This window comes from Cryptomeria japonica, unplaced genomic scaffold (genome assembly GCF_030272615.1).
Source record: "Cryptomeria japonica unplaced genomic scaffold, Sugi_1.0 HiC_scaffold_42, whole genome shotgun sequence".
In the NCBI taxonomy this organism is placed as follows: domain Eukaryota; kingdom Viridiplantae; phylum Streptophyta; class Pinopsida; order Cupressales; family Cupressaceae; genus Cryptomeria; species Cryptomeria japonica.
The window spans coordinates 325,001-345,000 of NW_026728864.1; the positions used below are offsets into that span (position 1 = coordinate 325,001).

Below are 20,000 nucleotides of genomic sequence, written 5' to 3' on the forward strand. Positions count from 1 at the left end.
AGAACATCCCGTACGGAACCCTTTACCCGAAAACATCCGAACCGCACATGCTCGCGACAGTCCTGCCGTTAGAGAATGCACCGTGCACGCGACCGAGTAAGGCCACTCAGAGACATCCATTTCCCAGGTATATGCCCCCTACGCACTTTTGGTGGCGCAACTCGCACGAACAGTCCCACCTCGACCCCGTATACAAGCTTTTTTGCCTCGAAGAGTTCGTCGGAGACGAAGAAGCAACCTTCAGTGCAACCGTAGCACTCTTTTGTGCAACCGCCCAAACAACGCCCCCTCTACCCTCTGTCGAAACACTCGGCATTGCTGCTCCCTAAGGTGAGCTTCTCCTCATAGGCAATTCCGCTCTTATCCGGTCACGTTTGTGTGCCCGAATTTCGCAAGGCAACCTCCATGGGACATGGAAAAGACTCGAGAAGAGAGCTCGCTCACGGGAGAGAGAAGCCAAGGAGACCACGAGAGTGCTGAGAGTGGGACAGCGCTGAATAGGCGGGAGAAGCCTGCGCGTATAAACGGAGATATATATCCAATTGCAACGAAGGAACGTGCCAAAGATCGAGAACAATGGCAGAAATGCTAGTAACGTGCACTTCGGGACCAACGCATCACCGGAAGACAACCGCCAAACATCGAAAGAGTCGCGATGCTCCGCAACCTACGTGCAAAGCGGTCGCACACCGGGTAAGGGAGTGAGAGCCCCAAACATAGCTGGGCGAGGCGCTCACTCCGCTCTTTAATATCTCGTTAATACCGCCAAGGAAATGGCACAAGCACACACACACAAGCATCCTCGGAAGAGGACAGTTCGAGTGACAGGTCAAATCCAAGAGTTCCGAAGACTACCTCCAGGAACAATCGGGAACAAGACCGATTACAAGTCGTCGAGTCTGTTACTGGGCGAACACGAGATGCGCACAGGAAATCGATCAGCCCTCACAATGGCCCAAGGCCAGAGATCGGACTGCTACGATTTACCCCAACAATCATCGTGCCACTCTTCGCAGAGAGGTGATAGACGCCAACGAGCCCGCGCATAGCAATCGAGGTGTAAAAAGGGCGTTGAAGGCAGGAAGCCTGGACGAAAGAGGCTACGAGGTCACCTCGAAGCGGTCTAAGAATCGGGCGCACTTGGGGCGACTACCAGTGCCAACCCCTTATCCCGCGGTGCGTCCGACACACAGAAATTTCCAAGGCGGCCAAGGAGCCTCCCCGCATAGCAATCGGGGTGTGAGGTTACGGATGCAGCATTGATAGCAATCGAGGTGGGAGGCGAAGGATGCAGAAGTGAGAGCCGAGGGATGTAGCAGAGATAGCAATCGGGGTGTGTGATGCAGAAGAGATAGCAATCGAGGTGTGCGGTGGGAAGGGCCCAGCAGCCAGAATGCATGAAGCGACGGATGAAGCAGTGATGACAACCGGGCTGTGAGGAGAGGAGGGATGCAGCCAAGAAAGCAATCAGGGCTCGAGGCAAGGGATGCATCAAGGATAGCAATCATGTTGTGAGGCGAGATTCCAAAGGCTAAACGTGAGAGGCTGCAGGGTCGACTCAGAGAGGTCTATGCATGTGAGAGGCTGAAAGCAAGGTCAACTCGGAGCGGTCTATGCATCGGGCGCGCTTGGGGCGACTACCAGTGCCAACCCCTTATCCCGCGACGCGTCCGACAAAGAGAACGTTCCAAGGCGGCAGAGGAGGTTACCAGCCGAAGGATGCAGTAGCAATAACAGGTATAGTTCCGCGGCGGCCGAGAAGACTCACCGCATAGGAATCGGGATGCGAGGCGAGGGATGCGGCGGGAAGGCCCCGACGGCTAAACGGAAGAGGCTGCAGGGCCGCCTCGGAATGGTCCAAGCATCGGACGCGATTGGGACGACTACCAGTGCCAACCCCTTATCCCGCGATGCGTCCGATACACAGATAGTTCCAAGGCGGCCGAGGAGCCTCACCGCATATCAATCGGGGTGCGAGGCGAGGGATGGGGCGGGAAGGCCCCAACGGCTAGACGGAAGAGGCTTCAGGGCCACCTCGGAATGCTCCAAGCATCGGACGCGCTTGGGGCGACTACCAGTGCCAACCCCTTATCCCGCGATGCGTCCGATACACAGATGGTTCCAAGGCGGCCGAGGAGCCTCACCGCATAGCAATCGGGGGTGCGAGGCGAGGGATGGGGCGGGAAGGCCCCAACGGCTAGACGAAAGAGGCTTCAGGGCCGCCTCGGAATGGTCCAAGCATCGGACGCGCTTGGGGCGACTACCAGTGACAACCCCTCATCCCGCGATGCGTCCGATACGAAGATGGTTCCAAGGCGGCCGAGGAGCCTCACCGCATAGCAATCGGGGTGCGAGGTGGGGGATGCGGCGAGATGGCCCCAACGGCTAGACGGAAGAGGCCACAGGGCCGCGTCGGAATAGTCCAAGCATCGGACGCGCTTGGGGCGACTACCAGTGACAACCCCTTATCCCGCGATGCGTCCGATACGAAGATAGTTCCAAGGCGGCCGAGGAGCCTCACCGCATAGCAATCCGGGTGCGAGGTGGGGGATGCGGCGAGATGGCCCCAACGGCTAGACGGAAGAGGCTGCAGGGCCGCCTCGGAATAGTCCAAGCATCGGACGCGCTTGGGGCGACTACCAGTGACAACCCCTTATCCCGCGATGCTTCCGATACGAAGACAGTTCCAAGGCGGCCGAGGAGCCTCACCGCATAGCAATGGGGGTGCGAGGTGAGGGATGCGGCGAGATGGCCCCAACGGCTAGACGGAAGAGGCCACAGGGCCGCCTCGGAATAGTCCAAGCATCGGACGCGCTTGGGGCGACTACCAGTGACAACCCCTTATCCCGCGATGCATCCGATACGAAGATAGTTCCCAGGCGGCCGAGGAGCCTCACCGCATAGCAATCGGGGTGCGAGGCGAGGGATGCGGCGAGATGGCCCCAAAGGGTAGACGGAAGAGGCTGCGGGGCCGCCTCGGAATAGTCCAAGCATCGAACGCGCTTGGGGCGACTACCACTGCCAACCCCTTATCCCGCGATGCGTCCGATACACAGATAGTTCCGAGGCGGCCGAGGAGCTGGGGGATGCGGCGAGATGGCCCCAACGGCTAGACGGAAGAGGCTGCAGGGCCGCCTCGGAATAGTCCAAGCATCGGACGCGCTTGGGGCGACTACCAGTGACAACCCCTTATCCCGCGATGCGTCCGATACACAGATAGTTCCGAGGCGGCCAAGGAGCCTCACCGCATAGCAATCGTGGTGCGAGGTGGGGGATGCAGCGAGATGGCCCCAACGGCTAGACGGAAGAGGCTGCAGGGCTGCCTCGGAATGGTCCAAGCATCGGACGCGCTTGGGGCGACTACCACTGCCAACCCCTTATCCCGCGATGCGTCCGATACACAGATAGTTCCAAGGCGGCCGAGGAGCCTCACCGAATAGCAATCGGGGTGCGAGGCGAGGGATGCGGCGAGAAAGCCCCAACGGCTAGAGGGAAGAGGCTTCAGGTCCGCCTCGGAATGGTCCAAGCATCGGACGCGCTTGGGGCGACTACCAGTGACAACCCCTTATCCCGCGACGCGTCCGATACACAGATAGTTCCAAGGCGGCCGAGGAGCCTCACCGCATAGCAATCGGGGTGCGAGGCGAGGGATGCGGCGAGAAGGACCCAACGGCTAGACGGAAGAGGCTTCAGGGCCGCCTCGGAATGGTCCAAGCATCGGACGCGCTTGGGGCGACTACCAGTGACAACCCCTTATCCCGCGACGCGTCCGATACACAGATAGTTCCAAGGCGGCCGAGGAGCCTCACCGCATAGCAATCGGGGTGCGAGGCGAGGGATGCGGCGAGAAGGACCCAACGGCTAGACGGAAGAGGCTTCAGGTCCGCCTCGGAATGGTCCAAGCATCGGACGCGCTTGGGGCGACTACCAGTGACAACCCCTTATCCCGCGACGCGTCCGATACACAGATAGTTCCAAGGCGGCCGAGGAGCCTCACCGCATAGCAATCGGGGTGCGAGGCGAGGGATGCGGCGAGAAGGACCCAACGGCTAGACGGAAGAGGCTTCAGGGCCGCCTCGGAATGGTCCAAGCATCGGACGCGCTTGGGGCGACTACCAGTGACAACCCCTTATCCCGCGATGCGTCCGATACACAGATAGTTCCAAGGCGGCCGAGGAGCCTCACCGCATAGCAATCGGGGTGCGAGGCGAGGGATGCGGCGAGAAGGACCCAACGGCTAGACGGAAGAGGCTTCAGGGCCGCCTCGGAATGGTCCAAGCATCGGACGCGCTTGGGGCGACTACCAGTGACAACCCCTTATCCCGCGACGCGTCCGATACACAGATAGTTCCAAGGCGGCCGAGGAGCCTCACCGCATAGCAATCGGGGTGCGAGGCGAGGGATGCGGCGAGAAGGACCCAACGGCTAGACGGAAGAGGCTTCAGGGCCGCCTCGGAATGGTCCAAGCATCGGACGCGCTTGGGGCGACTACCAGTGACAACCCCTTATCCCGCGACGCGTCCGATACACAGATAGTTCCAAGGCGGCCGAGGAGCCTCACCGCATAGCAATCGGGGTGCGAGGCGAGGGATGCGGCGAGAAGGACCCAACGGCTAGACGGAAGAGGCTTCAGGGCCGCCTCGGAATGGTCCAAGCATCGGACGCGCTTGGGGCGACTACCAGTGACAACCCCTTATCCCGCGACGCGTCCGATACACAGATAGTTCCAAGGCGGCCGAGGAGCCTCACCGCATAGCAATCGGGGTGCGAGGCGAGGGATGCGGCGAGAAGGACCCAACGGCTAGACGGAAGAGGCTTCAGGGCCGCCTGGGAATGGTCCATGCATCGCACGCGCTTGGGGCGACTACCAGTGACAACCCCTTATCCCGCGACGCGTCCGATACACAGATAGTTCCAAGGCGGCCGAGGAGCCTCACCGCATAGCAATCGGGGTGCGAGGCGAGGGATGCGGCGAGAAGGACCCAACGGCTAGACGGAAGAGGCTTCAGGGCCGCCTCGGAATGGTCCAAGCATCGGACGCGCTTGGGGCGACTACCAGTGACAACCCCTTATCCCGCGACGCGTCCGATACACAGATAGTTCCAAGGCGGCCGAGGAGCCTCACCGCATAGCAATCGGGGTGCGAGTCGAGGGATGCGGCGAGAAGGACCCAACGGCTAGACGGAAGAGGCTTCAGGGCCGCCTCGGAATGGTCCAAGCATCGGACGCGCTTGGGGCGACTACCAGTGACAACCCCTTATCCCGCGATGCGTCTGATACACAGATAGTTCCAAGGCGGCCGAGGAGCCTCACCGCATAGCAATCGGGGTGCGAGGCAAGGGATGCGGCGAGAAGGACCCAACGGCTAGACGGAAGAGGCTTCAGGGCCGCCTCGGAATGGTCCAAGCATCGGACGCGCTTGGGGCGACTACCGTTGCCAACCCCTTATCCCGCGATGCGTCTGATACACAGATAGTTCCGAGGCGGCCGAGGAGCCTCACCGCATAGCAATCGGGTTGCGAGGCAGATTATTGGGAAGGGAACCCCCTGGGATGCGGCTCAAGCAGTGCCCAAAGGGACTGGAATGCGGAATCACATCGAGAGACCCAAATGCTATACGAGGGCTCAAATCGAATTATCGATTTGGCCACGACATGGACGCATCGGAACGACTACCTTTGCCGAACCACTCGCAATTGCATCCATACCGAAACCAATAGACATTTCCGTTAGAGCCCTCGCATAGCATTCGGGAATCTCGCATGCCCCTCTAAATCGACCAATGCTGGCGCTCAACGAAAATCCGAGCGCTACCACCGTTCGAGCGCCAGCATTGGTCGAGTTAGAGGGGCACGGGGGAGAATGCTCCAGTCAACACCTCCCCTATATAAGTTATTTGTCCGATTCTCGCACAACCGTAGTCTGCCTCGTCGAATCAAACAACGGTCCCAGATTCCGACTTCCGTTCCGTAGAGACCCAAAAGCTAGATGGAGGCTCGCAAGAAAGAGAGTCGGCGCATAGCAATCGGGTTTCTCGAACGTTTAGGGACCGAGCTCACTTGCGGATAGGGCAAAATCCGCCAAGCAACCCAAAAGCTAGACGGGGGCTCGAATCGAATCGCCTAGGCGGCCACAACAACGACGTGTTGGATCGACTACCAGTGCCAAACCATTCAGCAAGACTAGTCTGTGTCGAGGCCGGATAGAGATTCTCAGAGAGCGCCCGTATAGCATTTAGGAGACCTGCCGCGTCCCTCACACTCGACAAATGGTGGTGCACGTTTATAAATCCGAGCGATCCCAACCCTTTCAAGCACCAACATCGGTCGAGATAGAGGGGCACGGAGGGGGCTGCGTGAGACAACACAGTCCCCTATATAAGTTATTTGTCCGATTCTCACACATCCGAAGAATGGTCATCAAATCGGACAACAGCCCAAACTTCCGACTTCCGTCCCAGAAAGCCCAAGAGCTATCTAAAACGTTCATGGCCGGAACTCGATCGCGGCTATACCAGTCCGCCAAGCAACCCAAAAGCTAGACTGGAGCTCTAGTCGAATCACCTCTGTGGCCATTGCAAGGACGTGTTGGAGCGACTACCATTGCCGAACCATTCCGCAGGTCGAGTCCATACCAAGGCCGCATAGAGATTCACGATGAGCTCCTGCATAGCAATCAGGAGACTTGCCGTGTCCATCACAATCGATAAATCCTGGTGCAAGATTTTTGCATCCGAGCGCTCCAACCAGTCGAGCACCAGCATCAATCGACATAAACGGGCACGGGGGGAGGATGCTCGAGAACACTACCTCCCCTATATAAGTTATTTGTCCGATTCTCAAGCAGCCGAAGTCTGGTCATCGAATCGGGTCAAAGACCACAACTTCCGACTTTACCCACAATGCAAGTCATCGAATCGAACATCGGCCCCCGAGTCGGACTCCATGCGTATGTCAGGTCATCGGACCCAAATTCCGCCTTCCTGCGCATGGCGGGCCATCAATATCAACTCGGTCATCGGACCCAAACTCCGCCTTTCTGCGCATGGCACGCCTTCAAATCGGTCATCGGACCCAAATTCCGCCTTCCTGTGCATGGCGGGCCATCAACATCAACTCGGTCATCGGACCCAAATTCCGCCTTTCTGCGCATGGCACGCCATCAACTCGGTCATCGGACCCAAATTCCGCCTTCCTGCGCATGGCAGGTCATCGGACACAAATTCAGACCTCGCCAATATGCCTACGTATCGAATCGGTCATCGGACCCAACTTCCGACTTCATCCATACTGTAGGGTCTTTGAGGTTGGCGCGGTGCGCTCAACCCGGGGAGTCGACCCATCGAAGCATACACCTCCCCTATATAAGCTATTTGTCCGATTCCCACACCTGTGTAGTTTGCACCTCTGACCAGGACATCGACCCCAACTTCCGAACTCGACTGCAACGACGGCACCAGCGCCTTGGTGCGCACCTTGCGACGCACAGTCCCAACATTCGCCTTCCTGCACATGGCAGGTCATCGGACCCAAATTCCGACCTCGCGAGTATGCCTACATATCGAATCGGTCATCGGACACAACTTCCGACTTCATCCATACCGTAGGGTCTTTGAGGTTGGCGCGGTGCGCTCAACCCGGGGAGTCGACCCAACGAAGCATACACCTCCCCTATATAAGCTATTTGTCCGATTCCCACACCTGTGTAGTTTGCACCTCCGATCAGGACATCGACCCCAACTTCCGAACTCGCCTGCAACGACCGAACCAGCGCCTTGGTGCGCACCTTGCAACGCACAGTGCCAACATTCGCCTTCCTGCACATGGCAGGTCATCGGACCCAAATTCCGACCTCGCGAGTATGCCTACATATCGAATCGGTCATCGGACCCAACTTCCGACTTCATCCATACCGTAGGGTCTTTGAGGTTGGCGCGGTGCGCTCAACCCGGGGAGTCGACCCAACGAAGCATACACCTCCCCTATATAAGCTATTTGTCCGATTCCCACACCTGTGTAGCTTGCACCTCCGATCAGGACATCGACCCCAACTTCCGAACTCGACTAAAAAGACCGCACCAGCACCTTGGTGTGCACCTTGCAACGCACAGTGCCAACATTCGCCTTCCTGCACATGGCAGGTCATCGGACCCAAATTCCGACCTCATGAGCATACCTACTAATCGAATCGGTCATCGGACCCAACTTCCGACTTCATCCATACCGTAGGGTCTTTGAGGTTGGCGCGGTGCGCTCAACCTGGGGAGTCGACCCATCGAAGCATACACCTCCCCTATATAAGCTATTTGTCCGATTCCGACACCTGTGTAGTTTGCACCTCCGCTCAGGACATCGACCCCAACTTCCGAACTCGCCTGCAACGACCGAACCAGCGCCTTGGTGCGCACCAAAAGTGCGCACTTTTGGAGGGCACTTTTGTGCGCTCCAAAGGTGCGCACTTTTGGAGGGCACTTTTGTGCGCTCCAAAGGTGCGCACTTTTGGAGGGCACTTTTTGGAGGGCACTTTTGTGCGCTCCAAAGGTGCGCACTTTTGGAGGGCACTTTTTGGAGGGCACTTTTCTGCGCTCCAAAGGTGCGCACTTTTGGAGGGCACTTTTTGGAGGGCACTTTTCTGCGCTCCAAAGGTGCGCACTTTTGGAGGGCACTTTTTGGAGGGCACTTTTCTGCGCTCCAAAGGTGCGCACTTTTGGAGGGCACTTTTTGGAGGGCACTTTTCTGCGCTCCAAAGGTGCGCACTTTTGGAGGGCACTTTTGTGCACTCCAAAGGTGCACACTTTTGGAGGGCACTTTTTGGAGGGCACTTTTCTGCACTCCAAAGGTGCGCACTTTTGGAGGGCACTTTTTGGAGGGCACTTTTGTGCGCTCCAAAGGTGCGCACTTTTGGAGGGCACTTTTTGGAGGGCACTTTTGTGCGCTCCAAAGGTGCGCACTTTTGGAGGGCACTTTTGTGCACTCCAAAGGTGCGCACTTTTGGAGGGCACTTTTCCTGCGCTCCAAAGGTGCACACCTAGGTGAGCACCTTCGACCACACCTTGTAGCACACCAAACTCTGACTTTCGACTTCATCCGCAATGCAGGGTCTTTGAGGTTGGCGCAATGCGCACAACCAGGGGAGTCGACCCATCAAACCCAACACCTCCCCTATATAAGCTATTTGTCTGATTCTCATACATGCGTAGCCTGCAGGAGCAATTAGGACATCGACCCCAACTTTCGGCTTCTAAACGAAAACAAGGTCTTTGAGGTTGGTGTAATGCGAACAACTAGGGGAGTCAACCCATCAAACCCAACACCTCCCCTATATAAGCTATTTGTCTGATTCTCATACATGTGTAGTCTACAGGAGCAATTAGGACATCGACCCCAACTTTTGACTTCTTAACGAAAACAAGGTCTTTGAGGTTGACGTAATGCGCACAACCAGGGGAGTCGACCCATCAAACCCAACACCTCCCCTATATAAGCTATTTGTCCGATTCTCATACATGTGTAGCCTACAGGAGCCATTAGGACATTGACCCCAACTTTTGACTTCTTAACGAAAACAAGGTCTTTGAGGTTGGCGTAATGCGCACAACCAAGGGAGTTGACCCATCAAACCCAACACCTCCCCTATATAAGCTATTTGTCTGATTCTCATACATGTGTAGCCTGCAACAACGATTAGGACATCCACCCCAACTTCTGAATTCGTCTGCGTTGACCGCACCAAAGGTGCACGCCTTGGTGCTCACCAAAATCCGACTTCCGACTTCTTCTGCTATGCGGGGTCTTTGAGGTTGGCGCAGTGCGCACAACCAGGGGAGTCAACCCACCGAATGCAACACCTCCCCTATATAAGCTATTTGTCTGATTCTCATACATGCGTAGACTGCAGCAATGATTAGGACATCCACCCCAACTTTTGACTTCTTAAACAAGACAGGGTCTTTGAAGTTGGTGCAGTGCACACAACCAGGGGAGTCGACCCATCAAACGCAACACCTCCCCTATATAAAGCTATTTGTCCGATTCTCATACGTGTAGTCTGCAGCAGCGATTAGGACATCGACCCCAACTTCCGAATTCGTTTGCATTGACCGCACCAAAGGTGCACGCCTTGGTGTGCACCTTGGAGTGCACTTTGGTGCTCACCTCGGTGCACACTTTGGTGTGCACCTCGGTGTGCACCAAAGGTGCGCACCTTGGAGCGCACCAAAGGTGTACACTTTGGAGCGCACCACATAGGGTCTTTGAGAGGTTGGCGCAGTGCGCACACCAAGGTGGGTGTTGAGGTGCGTGCCGAGGTGGGTGGGTGCTAGGGTGCGCTCCATGGTGGGTGCCAGGGTGGGTGCGTGCTAGGGTGGATTCCAAAGAGGGTCATAGGGTGGGTGCCAAGGTGGGTTGGTGATATAGTGGGTTCAAAGGTGGGTACTAGGGTGGGTTCCAAGGTGGGTCACAAGTTGGGTGCCAGGATGCGTGGGTGTTAGGTTGGGTGCCAAGGTGGGCTCCTGCGTGGGTGGGTGCTAGGGTGGGTTTCAAGGTGGACGCGAGGGCGGGTGCCAAGGTGGGTAACAAGTTGGGTGTTAGGATGGGTGAGTGCTAGAGTGGGTGCCAAGGTGGGTGGGTGCTAAGGTGGATGCCAAGGTGGTTCACAGGGTGGGTGGGTTCTAGGGTGAGTTCCAAGGTGGGTCACAGGTTTAGTGCTAGGGTGCGTGTCAAGGCGGGTGTCGAGGTGCCTGGGTGCTAGGGTGTGGATGCCAATGTGGGTCATAGGGTGGGTACTAGGGTGGGCTGCAATGTGGGTGCCAAGGTGGGTAACATGCTCGGTTGGTTCTAAATTGGGTGTCAGGGTGGGTGTGCACCCACCTTGCCCGAGGTGGGTGCCAAGGTGCCAGTGTGGGTGGGTGCTAAGGTGGATGCCAAGGTGGGTGAGAAGGTGGGTGATAGGTTGAGTGGTAGGATGGGTGGGTGCCAAGATGGGTCACAGGGTGGGTGCAAGGGTGGGTAGGTGCTAGGGTTGGTGTCAGGGTGGGTGGGTGCTAGGTTGGGTTCCAAGGTGGGTGCGAGGGTGAGTGTCAAGGTGGGTCACAGGTTAGGTGCTAGGATGGGTGAGTGCTAGGGTGCAAAGGTGCCAGGGTGGGTGCTAGGATGGGTCGATGCTAGGGTGAGTGGCAAGGTGGGTCCACAAGTGTCAAGGTGGGTGCCGAGGTGGGTGCCAACTTGGGTTCCAAGGTGGGTGCCAAGTGGGCGACTGCTATGGTGGATGCCAAGGTGGGTCACGGGGTGGGTGCCAAGTTGCTAGGTTGTGTTCCAAGGTGGGTGCCAACGTGGCTGCTAGGGTGCGTGGGTTAAAGGGTGTGTCACAACGTGGGTGCCAGGATGGGTGCGCACCCACACTGGCCAAGACGGGTGCAAGGTTGGGTTCCAAGCCCGGTCACAGGCTGGGTGCTAGGATGGGTGGGTGCCAAGGTGGGCACCAGGGTGGGTGCACCCACCCTGGCCAAGGTGGGTCACGGGGTGGGTCCTAGGGTGGGTAACGGGGTGGGTACTAAGGTGCGTGCCAAGGTGGGTCATGGGGTGGGTGCCAAGGTGGGCACCAGGGTGGGTGTGCACCAACCCTAGCCAGGGTAGGTCACGGGGTGGTTGTCGGGGTGGGCGTCAAGGAGCCAAGGTGGGTGGCAAGTAGCCAAGTTGCGTGCCAAGGTGGGTGTCGGGGTGGGTGCCAAGGATCCAAGGTGGGTGCCAAGGAACCAAGGTGGGTGTCTGGGTGGGTGCCGAGGTGGGAGCCAGGGTGGGTCCCAAGGTGAGTGCAAAGGTGGGTGCCAGGGTCAAGGTGAGTGCCAATGTGGGTTCCAAGGTGCCAGGGTCAGGGTGAGTGCCAATGTGGGTTCAAAGGTGCTAAGTTGGGTGCGAGGTTGGGTGCGAGGGTGGGTGGGTGCCAAGGTGTGCTAGGTGGAAGCCCGGGTGGGTCGGCATCCCATGGGTGTCGAGTTGGGTGCCTGATGGGTGCTTCTTGTCAAGTTTTAGTCGTCGGGACTCATTTCGAGCCTTAGAGGTCGTTTCTTGTCCGGTTGCCCTGTCTTCGACCTGGGAACCCAATTTTGGTCCTCGGGTCCCATTTTTTTTTGTCTCGCATCCCACTTTTGGCCTGTGGCCTTTTCGGGGTCGATTCTCGTTTTGGGCATCAGAGCATGTTTCTTCTCCTAAAACCCAATATTTGTTTATTAAGTCTCGGAACACATTTTTGTTCTCGTGGACCCATCATGGGTCTTGGAACGCATTTGTGGTCCTTGGGTCCCATTTTGCATCCCGAAACTTGTGTTTTGGTGCTTGATCCCTATTTTGGGTGCCCACCTTGCACCAAGTGCGCACCCGGGGCAAACCGAGCGCCTTGGTGCACCGGGGCAAGATCGAGCGTGCACCCGAGGCGCCCCGAACATGCACCAAGGTGCACTCGGCCCACATGTGAGCGCAGGTCGTTGCGCCCGAGGTGGTGTGTGGGCACCGCGTTGCAGACGGGACACTGCACGCACACGACGCCCCGTCCAGGTGCACGCACGTAGGCCGGGCCGGGTGCACACCCGACGCCCTAGCAAGGTGCGCGCACCCGGGCAGGGCTCACACTTGGCGAACGGGGCGCACTTCGCGAGGGAGGGTGTGCACCTCGACGGGGGTGGGTGGCCGGGGTGGATTCGCACGTGGGTCGCGGTTTGCTAAGTACACACTGCGACAAGCTCATAACGGGTGCGATCATACCAGCGTTAGTGCACCGGATCCCATCAGAACTCCGCAGTTAAGCGCGCTTGGGCCGGAGTAGTACTGGGATGGGTGACCTCCCGGGAAGTCCCGGTGTTGCACCCTTTTTTAGTTTTTCGCCGGGCGTCGCAATGCTATTTGAATAAACCTTTTGCCCGTTTGCGTTCTCGTCGGGGCCGGGCCGGGCCGGGGTGCGCTGCCCGCACTACCGCGCGCGCGGGGGCGACACCGAGCGCGCACCCGAGGCGCCCCGAGCACACAGGCCACGGTGCAACCCGGGCGTTGTGCGCGCACCCCGGTGCGCCCGAGGTGCTGCGCGCGCACCCAGGTGAAATCGGTGTGCACCTCGGCCAGTGCGCGCTCGGTCGAGTCGCGCACGTTGGCCAAGGTGCACGGTGATGTTTCTTACTCTAAGGTTCCGCACCAGACGCCCGGGACAGGTGAGCGAAGCTGGGCGGGGCCGGGTGCGCGGCCGGGGCAGGTGCACGCAGCTGGAGAGAGCTTTGGAGCACACCAGAGGTGCGCACCTTGGAGCACACTTCGGAGCGCACCAATGATGCGCTCCATTCAAAAGTTTCCTGAAAAGGCAAAAAAAGTTGAGATTATAGAATTTCCCACTTGAGAGATTGTAAAAAAAAAAAATTTAAAATGAAGGAAACGCGGGTGCCAAGGTGTGCGCGCCCGGGTGCGCAGCCCAGCCAAGGTGTGCGCACCAAGGCGCCCACCCTGGCGAAGGTGCACGCAAGGTGCGCACCCGAGGCAAACCGGACAATTAACCCAACTTTCGACTTCGCGCGCACCTGCGCACCTTGGAGCGCACTTCGGAGCGCTCCTTGTTGCGCACCAATCTTGGGCACCTCGGAGTGCACCATGGCGCCCACCAAGGTGCGCACCCGGGGCAAACCGAGCTCCGACTTCGTGCGCACCTTGGAGCGCACGAAAGGTGCGCACCATGGCGCCCACCAAGGTGCGCAGCCCAGCCAAGGCGTGCGCATCAAGGTGCGCACCCTGGCGAAGGTGCGCACCCGGGGCAAACCGAGCTCCGACTTCGTGCGCACCTTGGAGCGCACAAAGGGTGCGCAACCCAGCCAAGGTGTGCGCACCCCGGGCAAACCGAGCTCCGAATCGTGCGCACCTTGGAGCACACTTCGGAGCCCTCCTTGGTGCGCACCGATGTTGCGCACCTCGGAGCGCACCCGGGGAAAACAATGCAATTAACCCGACTTTCGACTTCGTGGGCACCTCGGAGCGCTCTCGGGTTCGCACCTCGGAGCACACCGAGGTGCGCACCTTTGATGCGCTGCCTTCACCAATTTCCAGAAAAGGCAAGAAAACATTGAGAAGGTGTGCGCACCGAGGTGCCCACCCTGGCGAAGGTGCACGCGAGGTGCGCACCCGGGGCAAACCGGGCTCCGACTTCGTGCACGCCATGCTGCGCACCTTGGAGGGCCATGGTGCGCACCTTGGAGCACACTTCGGAGCGCTCAATGGTGCCCAACCCAGCCAAGGTGCCCACCGCGGCGAAGGTGCACGCGAGGTGCGCACCCGGGGCAAACCGGGCTCCGACTTCGTGCACGCCGCACCTTGGAGCACACTTCGGAGCGCTCCTTGGTGCGCACCAGGGCGCGCAACCCAGCCGAGGTGCCCACCCCGGCGAAGGTGCACGCGGGGTGCGCACCCGAGGCAAACCGGGCTCCGACTTCGTGCACGCCATGGTGCCCACCGCGGCGAAGGTGCACGCGAGGTGCGCACCCGGGGCAAACCGGGCTCCGACTTCGTGCACGCCGCACCTTGGAGCACACTTCGGAGCGCTCCTTGGTGCGCACCAGGGCGCGCAACCCAGCCGAGGTGCCCACCCCGGCGAAGGTGCACGCGAGGTGCGCACCCGGGGCAAACCGGGCTCCGACTTCGTGCACGCCATGGTGCCCACCGCGGCGAAGGTGCACGCGAGGTGCGCACCCGGGGCAAACCGGGCTCCGACTTCGTGCACGCCGCACCTTGGAGCACACTTCGGAGCGCTCCTTGGTGCGCACCATGGTGCCCACCAGGGTGCGCAACCCCGCCGAAGGTGCACGCGAGGTGCGCACCCGGGGCAAACCGGGCTCCGACTTCGTGCACGCCGCACCTTGGAGCACACTTCGGAGCGCTCCTTGGTGCGCACCAGGGCGCGCAACCCCGCCGAAGGTGCACGCGAGGTGCGCACCCGGGGCAAACCGGGCTCCGACTTCGTGCACGCCATGGTGCGCACCAGGGTGCCCACCGCGGCGAAGGTGCGCACCCGGGGCAAACCGGGCTCCGACTTCGTGCACGCCGCACCTTGGAGCACACTTCGGAGCGCTCCTTGGTGCGCACCAGGGCGCGCAACCCAGCCGAGGTGCCCACCCCGGCGAAGGTGCACGCGAGGTGCGCACCCGGGGCAAACCGGGCTCCGACTTCGTGCACGCCATGGTGCCCACCGCGGCGAAGGTGCGCACCCGGGGCAAACCGGGCTAGGACTTCGTGCACGCCGCACCTTGGAGCACACTTCGGAGCGCTCCTTGGTGCGCACCATGGTGCCCACCAGGCCGCGCAACCCAGCCAAGGTGTGCGCACCAAGGTGCACGCGAGGTGCGCACCCGGGGCAAACCGGGGTCCGGCTTCGTGCACGCCGCACCTTGGAGCACACATCGGGGCGCTCCCGGGTTCGCACCGGCGTTGCGCACCGTGGTGGGCACCTCGGAGCGCACCGTGGTGGGCACCTCGGAGCACACCAAGGTGGGCAGCGAGGTGCGCACCTTTGATGCGATGCCTTCACTAATTTCCATAAAAGGCAAAAGAAAACGAGATTTTAAAATTTCCGTTTTGAAAGATAGTGAGAAAAAGGGAATGCTGGTGCCATCTTGAGCCCGCCCTGGTGCGCAGCCCAGCCAAGGTGTGCGCACCAAGGTGCCCACCCTGGCGAAGGTGCGCGCCCGGGCAATTAACCCAACTTCCAACTTCGCGCGCGCCAGGGTGGGAGCGCACCCAACAACCGGGCCTGGGAAGAGCCAATGCGAGAAACCCCACCAAACGCTCTGACAAAAAAAGAGGGGGCGCTCCAGTAACCCCGCTTCGGAGCGCACCCTGGGCAAACCCAGCCAGGGTGCCCACCCCGGCCAAGGTGCAGGCGAGGTGCGCACCCGGGGCAAACCGGGCTCCGACAACGTGCACGCCGCACCTTGGAGCACACTTCGTAGCGCTCCCGGGTGCGCACCTCAGAGCACACCAAGGTGGGCAGCGAGGTGCGCACCTTTGATGCGCTGCCTTCACTAATTTCCAGAAAAGGCAAAAAAAAGAGGAGATTTTAAAATTTCCGTTTTGAAAGATAGTGAAAAAAACGGAACGCGGGTGCCATCTTGAGCCCGCCCGGGTGCACAGCCCAGGTAAGGTGCCCACCCTGGCAAAGGTGCGCACCCGGGCAATTAACCCTACTTCCGACTTCGTGCGCGCCAGGGTGGCAACCGGGCCTGGGAAGAGCCAATGCGAGAAACCCCACCAAACGCTCCGACAAAAAAAGAGGCGGCGCTCCAATAACCCCGCTTCGGAGCGCAGCCGGGGCAAACCCAGCCAAGGTGCCCACCCTGACGAAGGTGCACGCGAGGTGCGCACCCGGGGCAAACCGGGCTCCGACAACGTGCACGCAGCACCTTGGAGCACACTTCGAAGCACTCCCGGGTGCCCACCGGCGTTGCGCACCGTGGTGGGCAGCGAGGTGCGCACCTTTGATGCGCTGCCTTCACTAATTTCCAGAAAAGGCAAAAAAAAATGAGATTTTAAAATTTCCGTTTTGAAAGATAGTGAAAAAAACGGAACGCGGGTGCCATCTTGAGCCCGCCCTGGTGCGCAGCCCAGGCAAGGCATGCGCACCAAGGTGCCCACCCGCGGTGCACGCCCGGGGCAAACCGGGCTCCGACTTCGTGCAGGCCGCACCTTGGAGCACACTTCGGAGCGCTCCTTGGTGCGCACCATGGTGCCCACCAGGGCGCACCCGGGGCAAACCGGGCTCCGACTTCGTGCACGCCGCACCTTGGAGCACACATCGGAGCGCTCCCAGGTTCGCACCAGCGTTGCGCACCTTTGATGCGCTGCCTTCACTAATTTCCAGAAAAGGCAAAAAAAAACGATATTTTAAAATTTCCGTTCTGAAAGATAGTGAAAAAAACGGAACGCGGGTGCCATCTTGAGCCCTTCCTGGTGCGCAGCCCAGGCAAGTTGTGCGCACCAAGGTGCCCACCCTGGCGGAGGTGCGCGCCCGGGGCAAACCGGGCTCCGACTTCGTGCACTGCATGGTGCCCACCAAGGCGCGCAACCCAGCCAAGGTGCCCACCGCAGCGAAGGTGCACGCGAGGTGCGCACCCGAGGTGCACACCCGGGGCAAACCGAGCTCCGACTTCGTGCACGCCGCACCTTGGAGCACACTTCAGAGCGCTCCTTGGTGCGCACCAGGGCGCGCAACCCAGCCAAGGTGCTCACCCCGGCGAAGGTGCACGCGAGGTGCGCACCCGGGGCAAGCCGGGCTCGGACTTCGTGCACGCCGCACCTTGGAGCACACATCGGAGCGCTCCCGGGTTCGCACCAGCATTGCGCACCTTTGATGCGCTGCCTTCACTAATTTCCAGAAAAGGCAAAAAAAAAAAAAAAACGAGATTTTAAAATTTCCGTTTTGAAAGATAGTGAAAAAAACGGAACGCGGGTGCCATCTTGAGCCCGCCCTGGTGTGCAGCCCAGGCAAGTTGTGCGCACCAAGGCACCCACCCTGGCCAAGGTGGGTCACGGGGTGGGTCCTAGGGTGGGTAACGGGGTGGGTACTAAGGTGCGTGCCAAGGTGGGTCATGGGGTGGGTGCCAAGGTGGGCACCAGGGTGGGTGTGCACCAACCCTAGCCAGGGTAGGTCACGGGGTGGTTGTCGGGGTGGGCGTCAAGGAGCCAAGGTGGGTGGCAAGTAGCCAAGTTGCGTGCCAAGGTGGGTGTCGGGGTGGGTGCCAAGGATCCAAGGTGGGTGCCAAGGAACCAAGGTGGGTGTCTGGGTGGGTGCCGAGGTGGGAGCCAGGGTGGGTCCCAAGGTGAGTGCAAAGGTGGGTGCCAGGGTCAAGGTGAGTGCCAATGTGGGTTCCAAGGTGCCAGGGTCAGGGTGAGTGCCAATGTGGGTTCAAAGGTGCTAAGTTGGGTGCGAGGTTGGGTGCGAGGGTGGGTGGGTGCCAAGGTGTGCTAGGTGGAAGCCCGGGTGGGTCGGCATCCCATGGGTGTCGAGTTGGGTGCCTGATGGGTGCTTCTTGTCAAGTTTTAGTCGTCGGGACTCATTTCGAGCCTTAGAGGTCGTTTCTTGTCCGGTTGCCCTGTCTTCGACCTGGGAACCCAATTTTGGTCCTCGGGTCCCATTTTTTTTTGTCTCGCATCCCACTTTTGGCCTGTGGCCTTTTCGGGGTCGATTCTCGTTTTGGGCATCAGAGCATGTTTCTTCTCCTAAAACCCAATATTTGTTTATTAAGTCTCGGAACACATTTTTGTTCTCGTGGACCCATCATGGGTCTTGGAACGCATTTGTGGTCCTTGGGTCCCATTTTGCATCCCGAAACTTGTGTTTTGGTGCTTGATCCCTATTTTGGGTGCCCACCTTGCACCAAGTGCGCACCCGGGGCAAACCGAGCGCCTTGGTGCACCGGGGCAAGATCGAGCGTGCACCCGAGGCGCCCCGAACATGCACCAAGGTGCACTCGGCCCACATGTGAGCGCAGGTCGTTGCGCCCGAGGTGGTGTGTGGGCACCGCGTTGCAGACGGGACACTGCACGCACACGACGCCCCGTCCAGGTGCACGCACGTAGGCCGGGCCGGGTGCACACCCGACGCCCTAGCAAGGTGCGCGCACCCGGGCAGGGCTCACACTTGGCGAACGGGGCGCACTTCGCGAGGGAGGGTGTGCACCTCGACGGGGGTGGGTGGCCGGGGTGGATTCGCACGTGGGTCGCGGTTTGCTAAGTACACACTGCGACAAGCTCATAACGGGTGCGATCATACCAGCGTTAGTGCACCGGATCCCATCAGAACTCCGCAGTTAAGCGCGCTTGGGCCGGAGTAGTACTGGGATGGGTGACCTCCCGGGAAGTCCCGGTGTTGCACCCTTTTTTAGTTTTTCGCCGGGCGTCGCAATGCTATTTGAATAAACCTTTTGCCCGTTTGCGTTCTCGTCGGGGCCGGGCCGGGCCGGGGTGCGCTGCCCGCACTACCGCGCGCGCGGGGGCGACACCGAGCGCGCACCCGAGGCGCCCCGAGCACACAGGCCACGGTGCAACCCGGGCGTTGTGCGCGCACCCCGGTGCGCCCGAGGTGCTGCGCGCGCACCCAGGTGAAATCGGTGTGCACCTCGGCCAGTGCGCGCTCGGTCGAGTCGCGCACGTTGGCCAAGGTGCACGGTGATGTTTCTTACTCTAAGGTTCCGCACCAGACGCCCGGGACAGGTGAGCGAAGCTGGGCGGGGCCGGGTGCGCGGCCGGGGCAGGTGCACGCAGCTAGAGAGAGCTTTGGAGCACACCAGAGGTGCGCACCTTGGAGCACACTTCGGAGCGCACCAATGATGCGCTCCATTCAAAAGTTTCCTGAAAAGGCAAAAAAAGTTGAGATTATAGAATTTCCCACTTGAGAGATTGTAAAAAAAAAAAATTTAAAATGAAGGAAACGCGGGTGCCAAGGTGTGCGCGCCCGGGTGCGCAGCCCAGCCAAGGTGTGCGCACCAAGGCGCCCACCCTGGCGAAGGTGCACGCAAGGTGCGCACCCGAGGCAAACCGGACAATTAACCCAACTTTCGACTTCGCGCGCACCTGCGCACCTTGGAGCGCACTTCGGAGCGCTCCTTGGTGCGCACCAATCTTGGGCACCTCGGAGTGCACCATGGCGCCCACCAAGGTGCGCACCCGGGGCAAACCGAGCTCCGACTTCGTGCGCACCTTGGAGCGCACGAAAGGTGCGCACCATGGCGCCCACCAAGGTGCGCAGCCCAGCCAAGGCGTGCGCATCAAGGTGCGCACCCTGGCGAAGGTGCGCACCCGGGGCAAACCGAGCTCCGACTTCGTGCGCACCTTGGAGCGCACAAAGGGTGCGCAACCCAGCCAAGGTGTGCGCACCCCGGGCAAACCGAGCTCCGAATCGTGCGCACCTTGGAGCACACTTCGGAGCCCTCCTTGGTGCGCACCGATGTTGCGCACCTCGGAGCGCACCCGGGGAAAACA

General features: G+C 60.0%; 2 non-coding genes across 2 annotated transcripts; both read left to right on the top strand.

Annotated features, from left to right (window-relative positions):
* The first annotated feature begins 12,744 nt into the window (after nucleotides 1-12,744).
* Nucleotides 12,745-12,863, top strand: LOC131862381 (5S ribosomal RNA). Its single transcript, XR_009361397.1, has one exon. It is a non-coding gene; the product is annotated as a 5S ribosomal RNA (ribosomal RNA).
* A 5,915-nt stretch (nucleotides 12,864-18,778) lies between these two features.
* On the top strand, nucleotides 18,779-18,897 carry LOC131862382 (5S ribosomal RNA). The gene has a single exon (XR_009361398.1). It is a non-coding gene; the product is annotated as a 5S ribosomal RNA (ribosomal RNA).
* The last annotated feature ends 1,103 nt before the right edge of the window (nucleotides 18,898-20,000 follow it).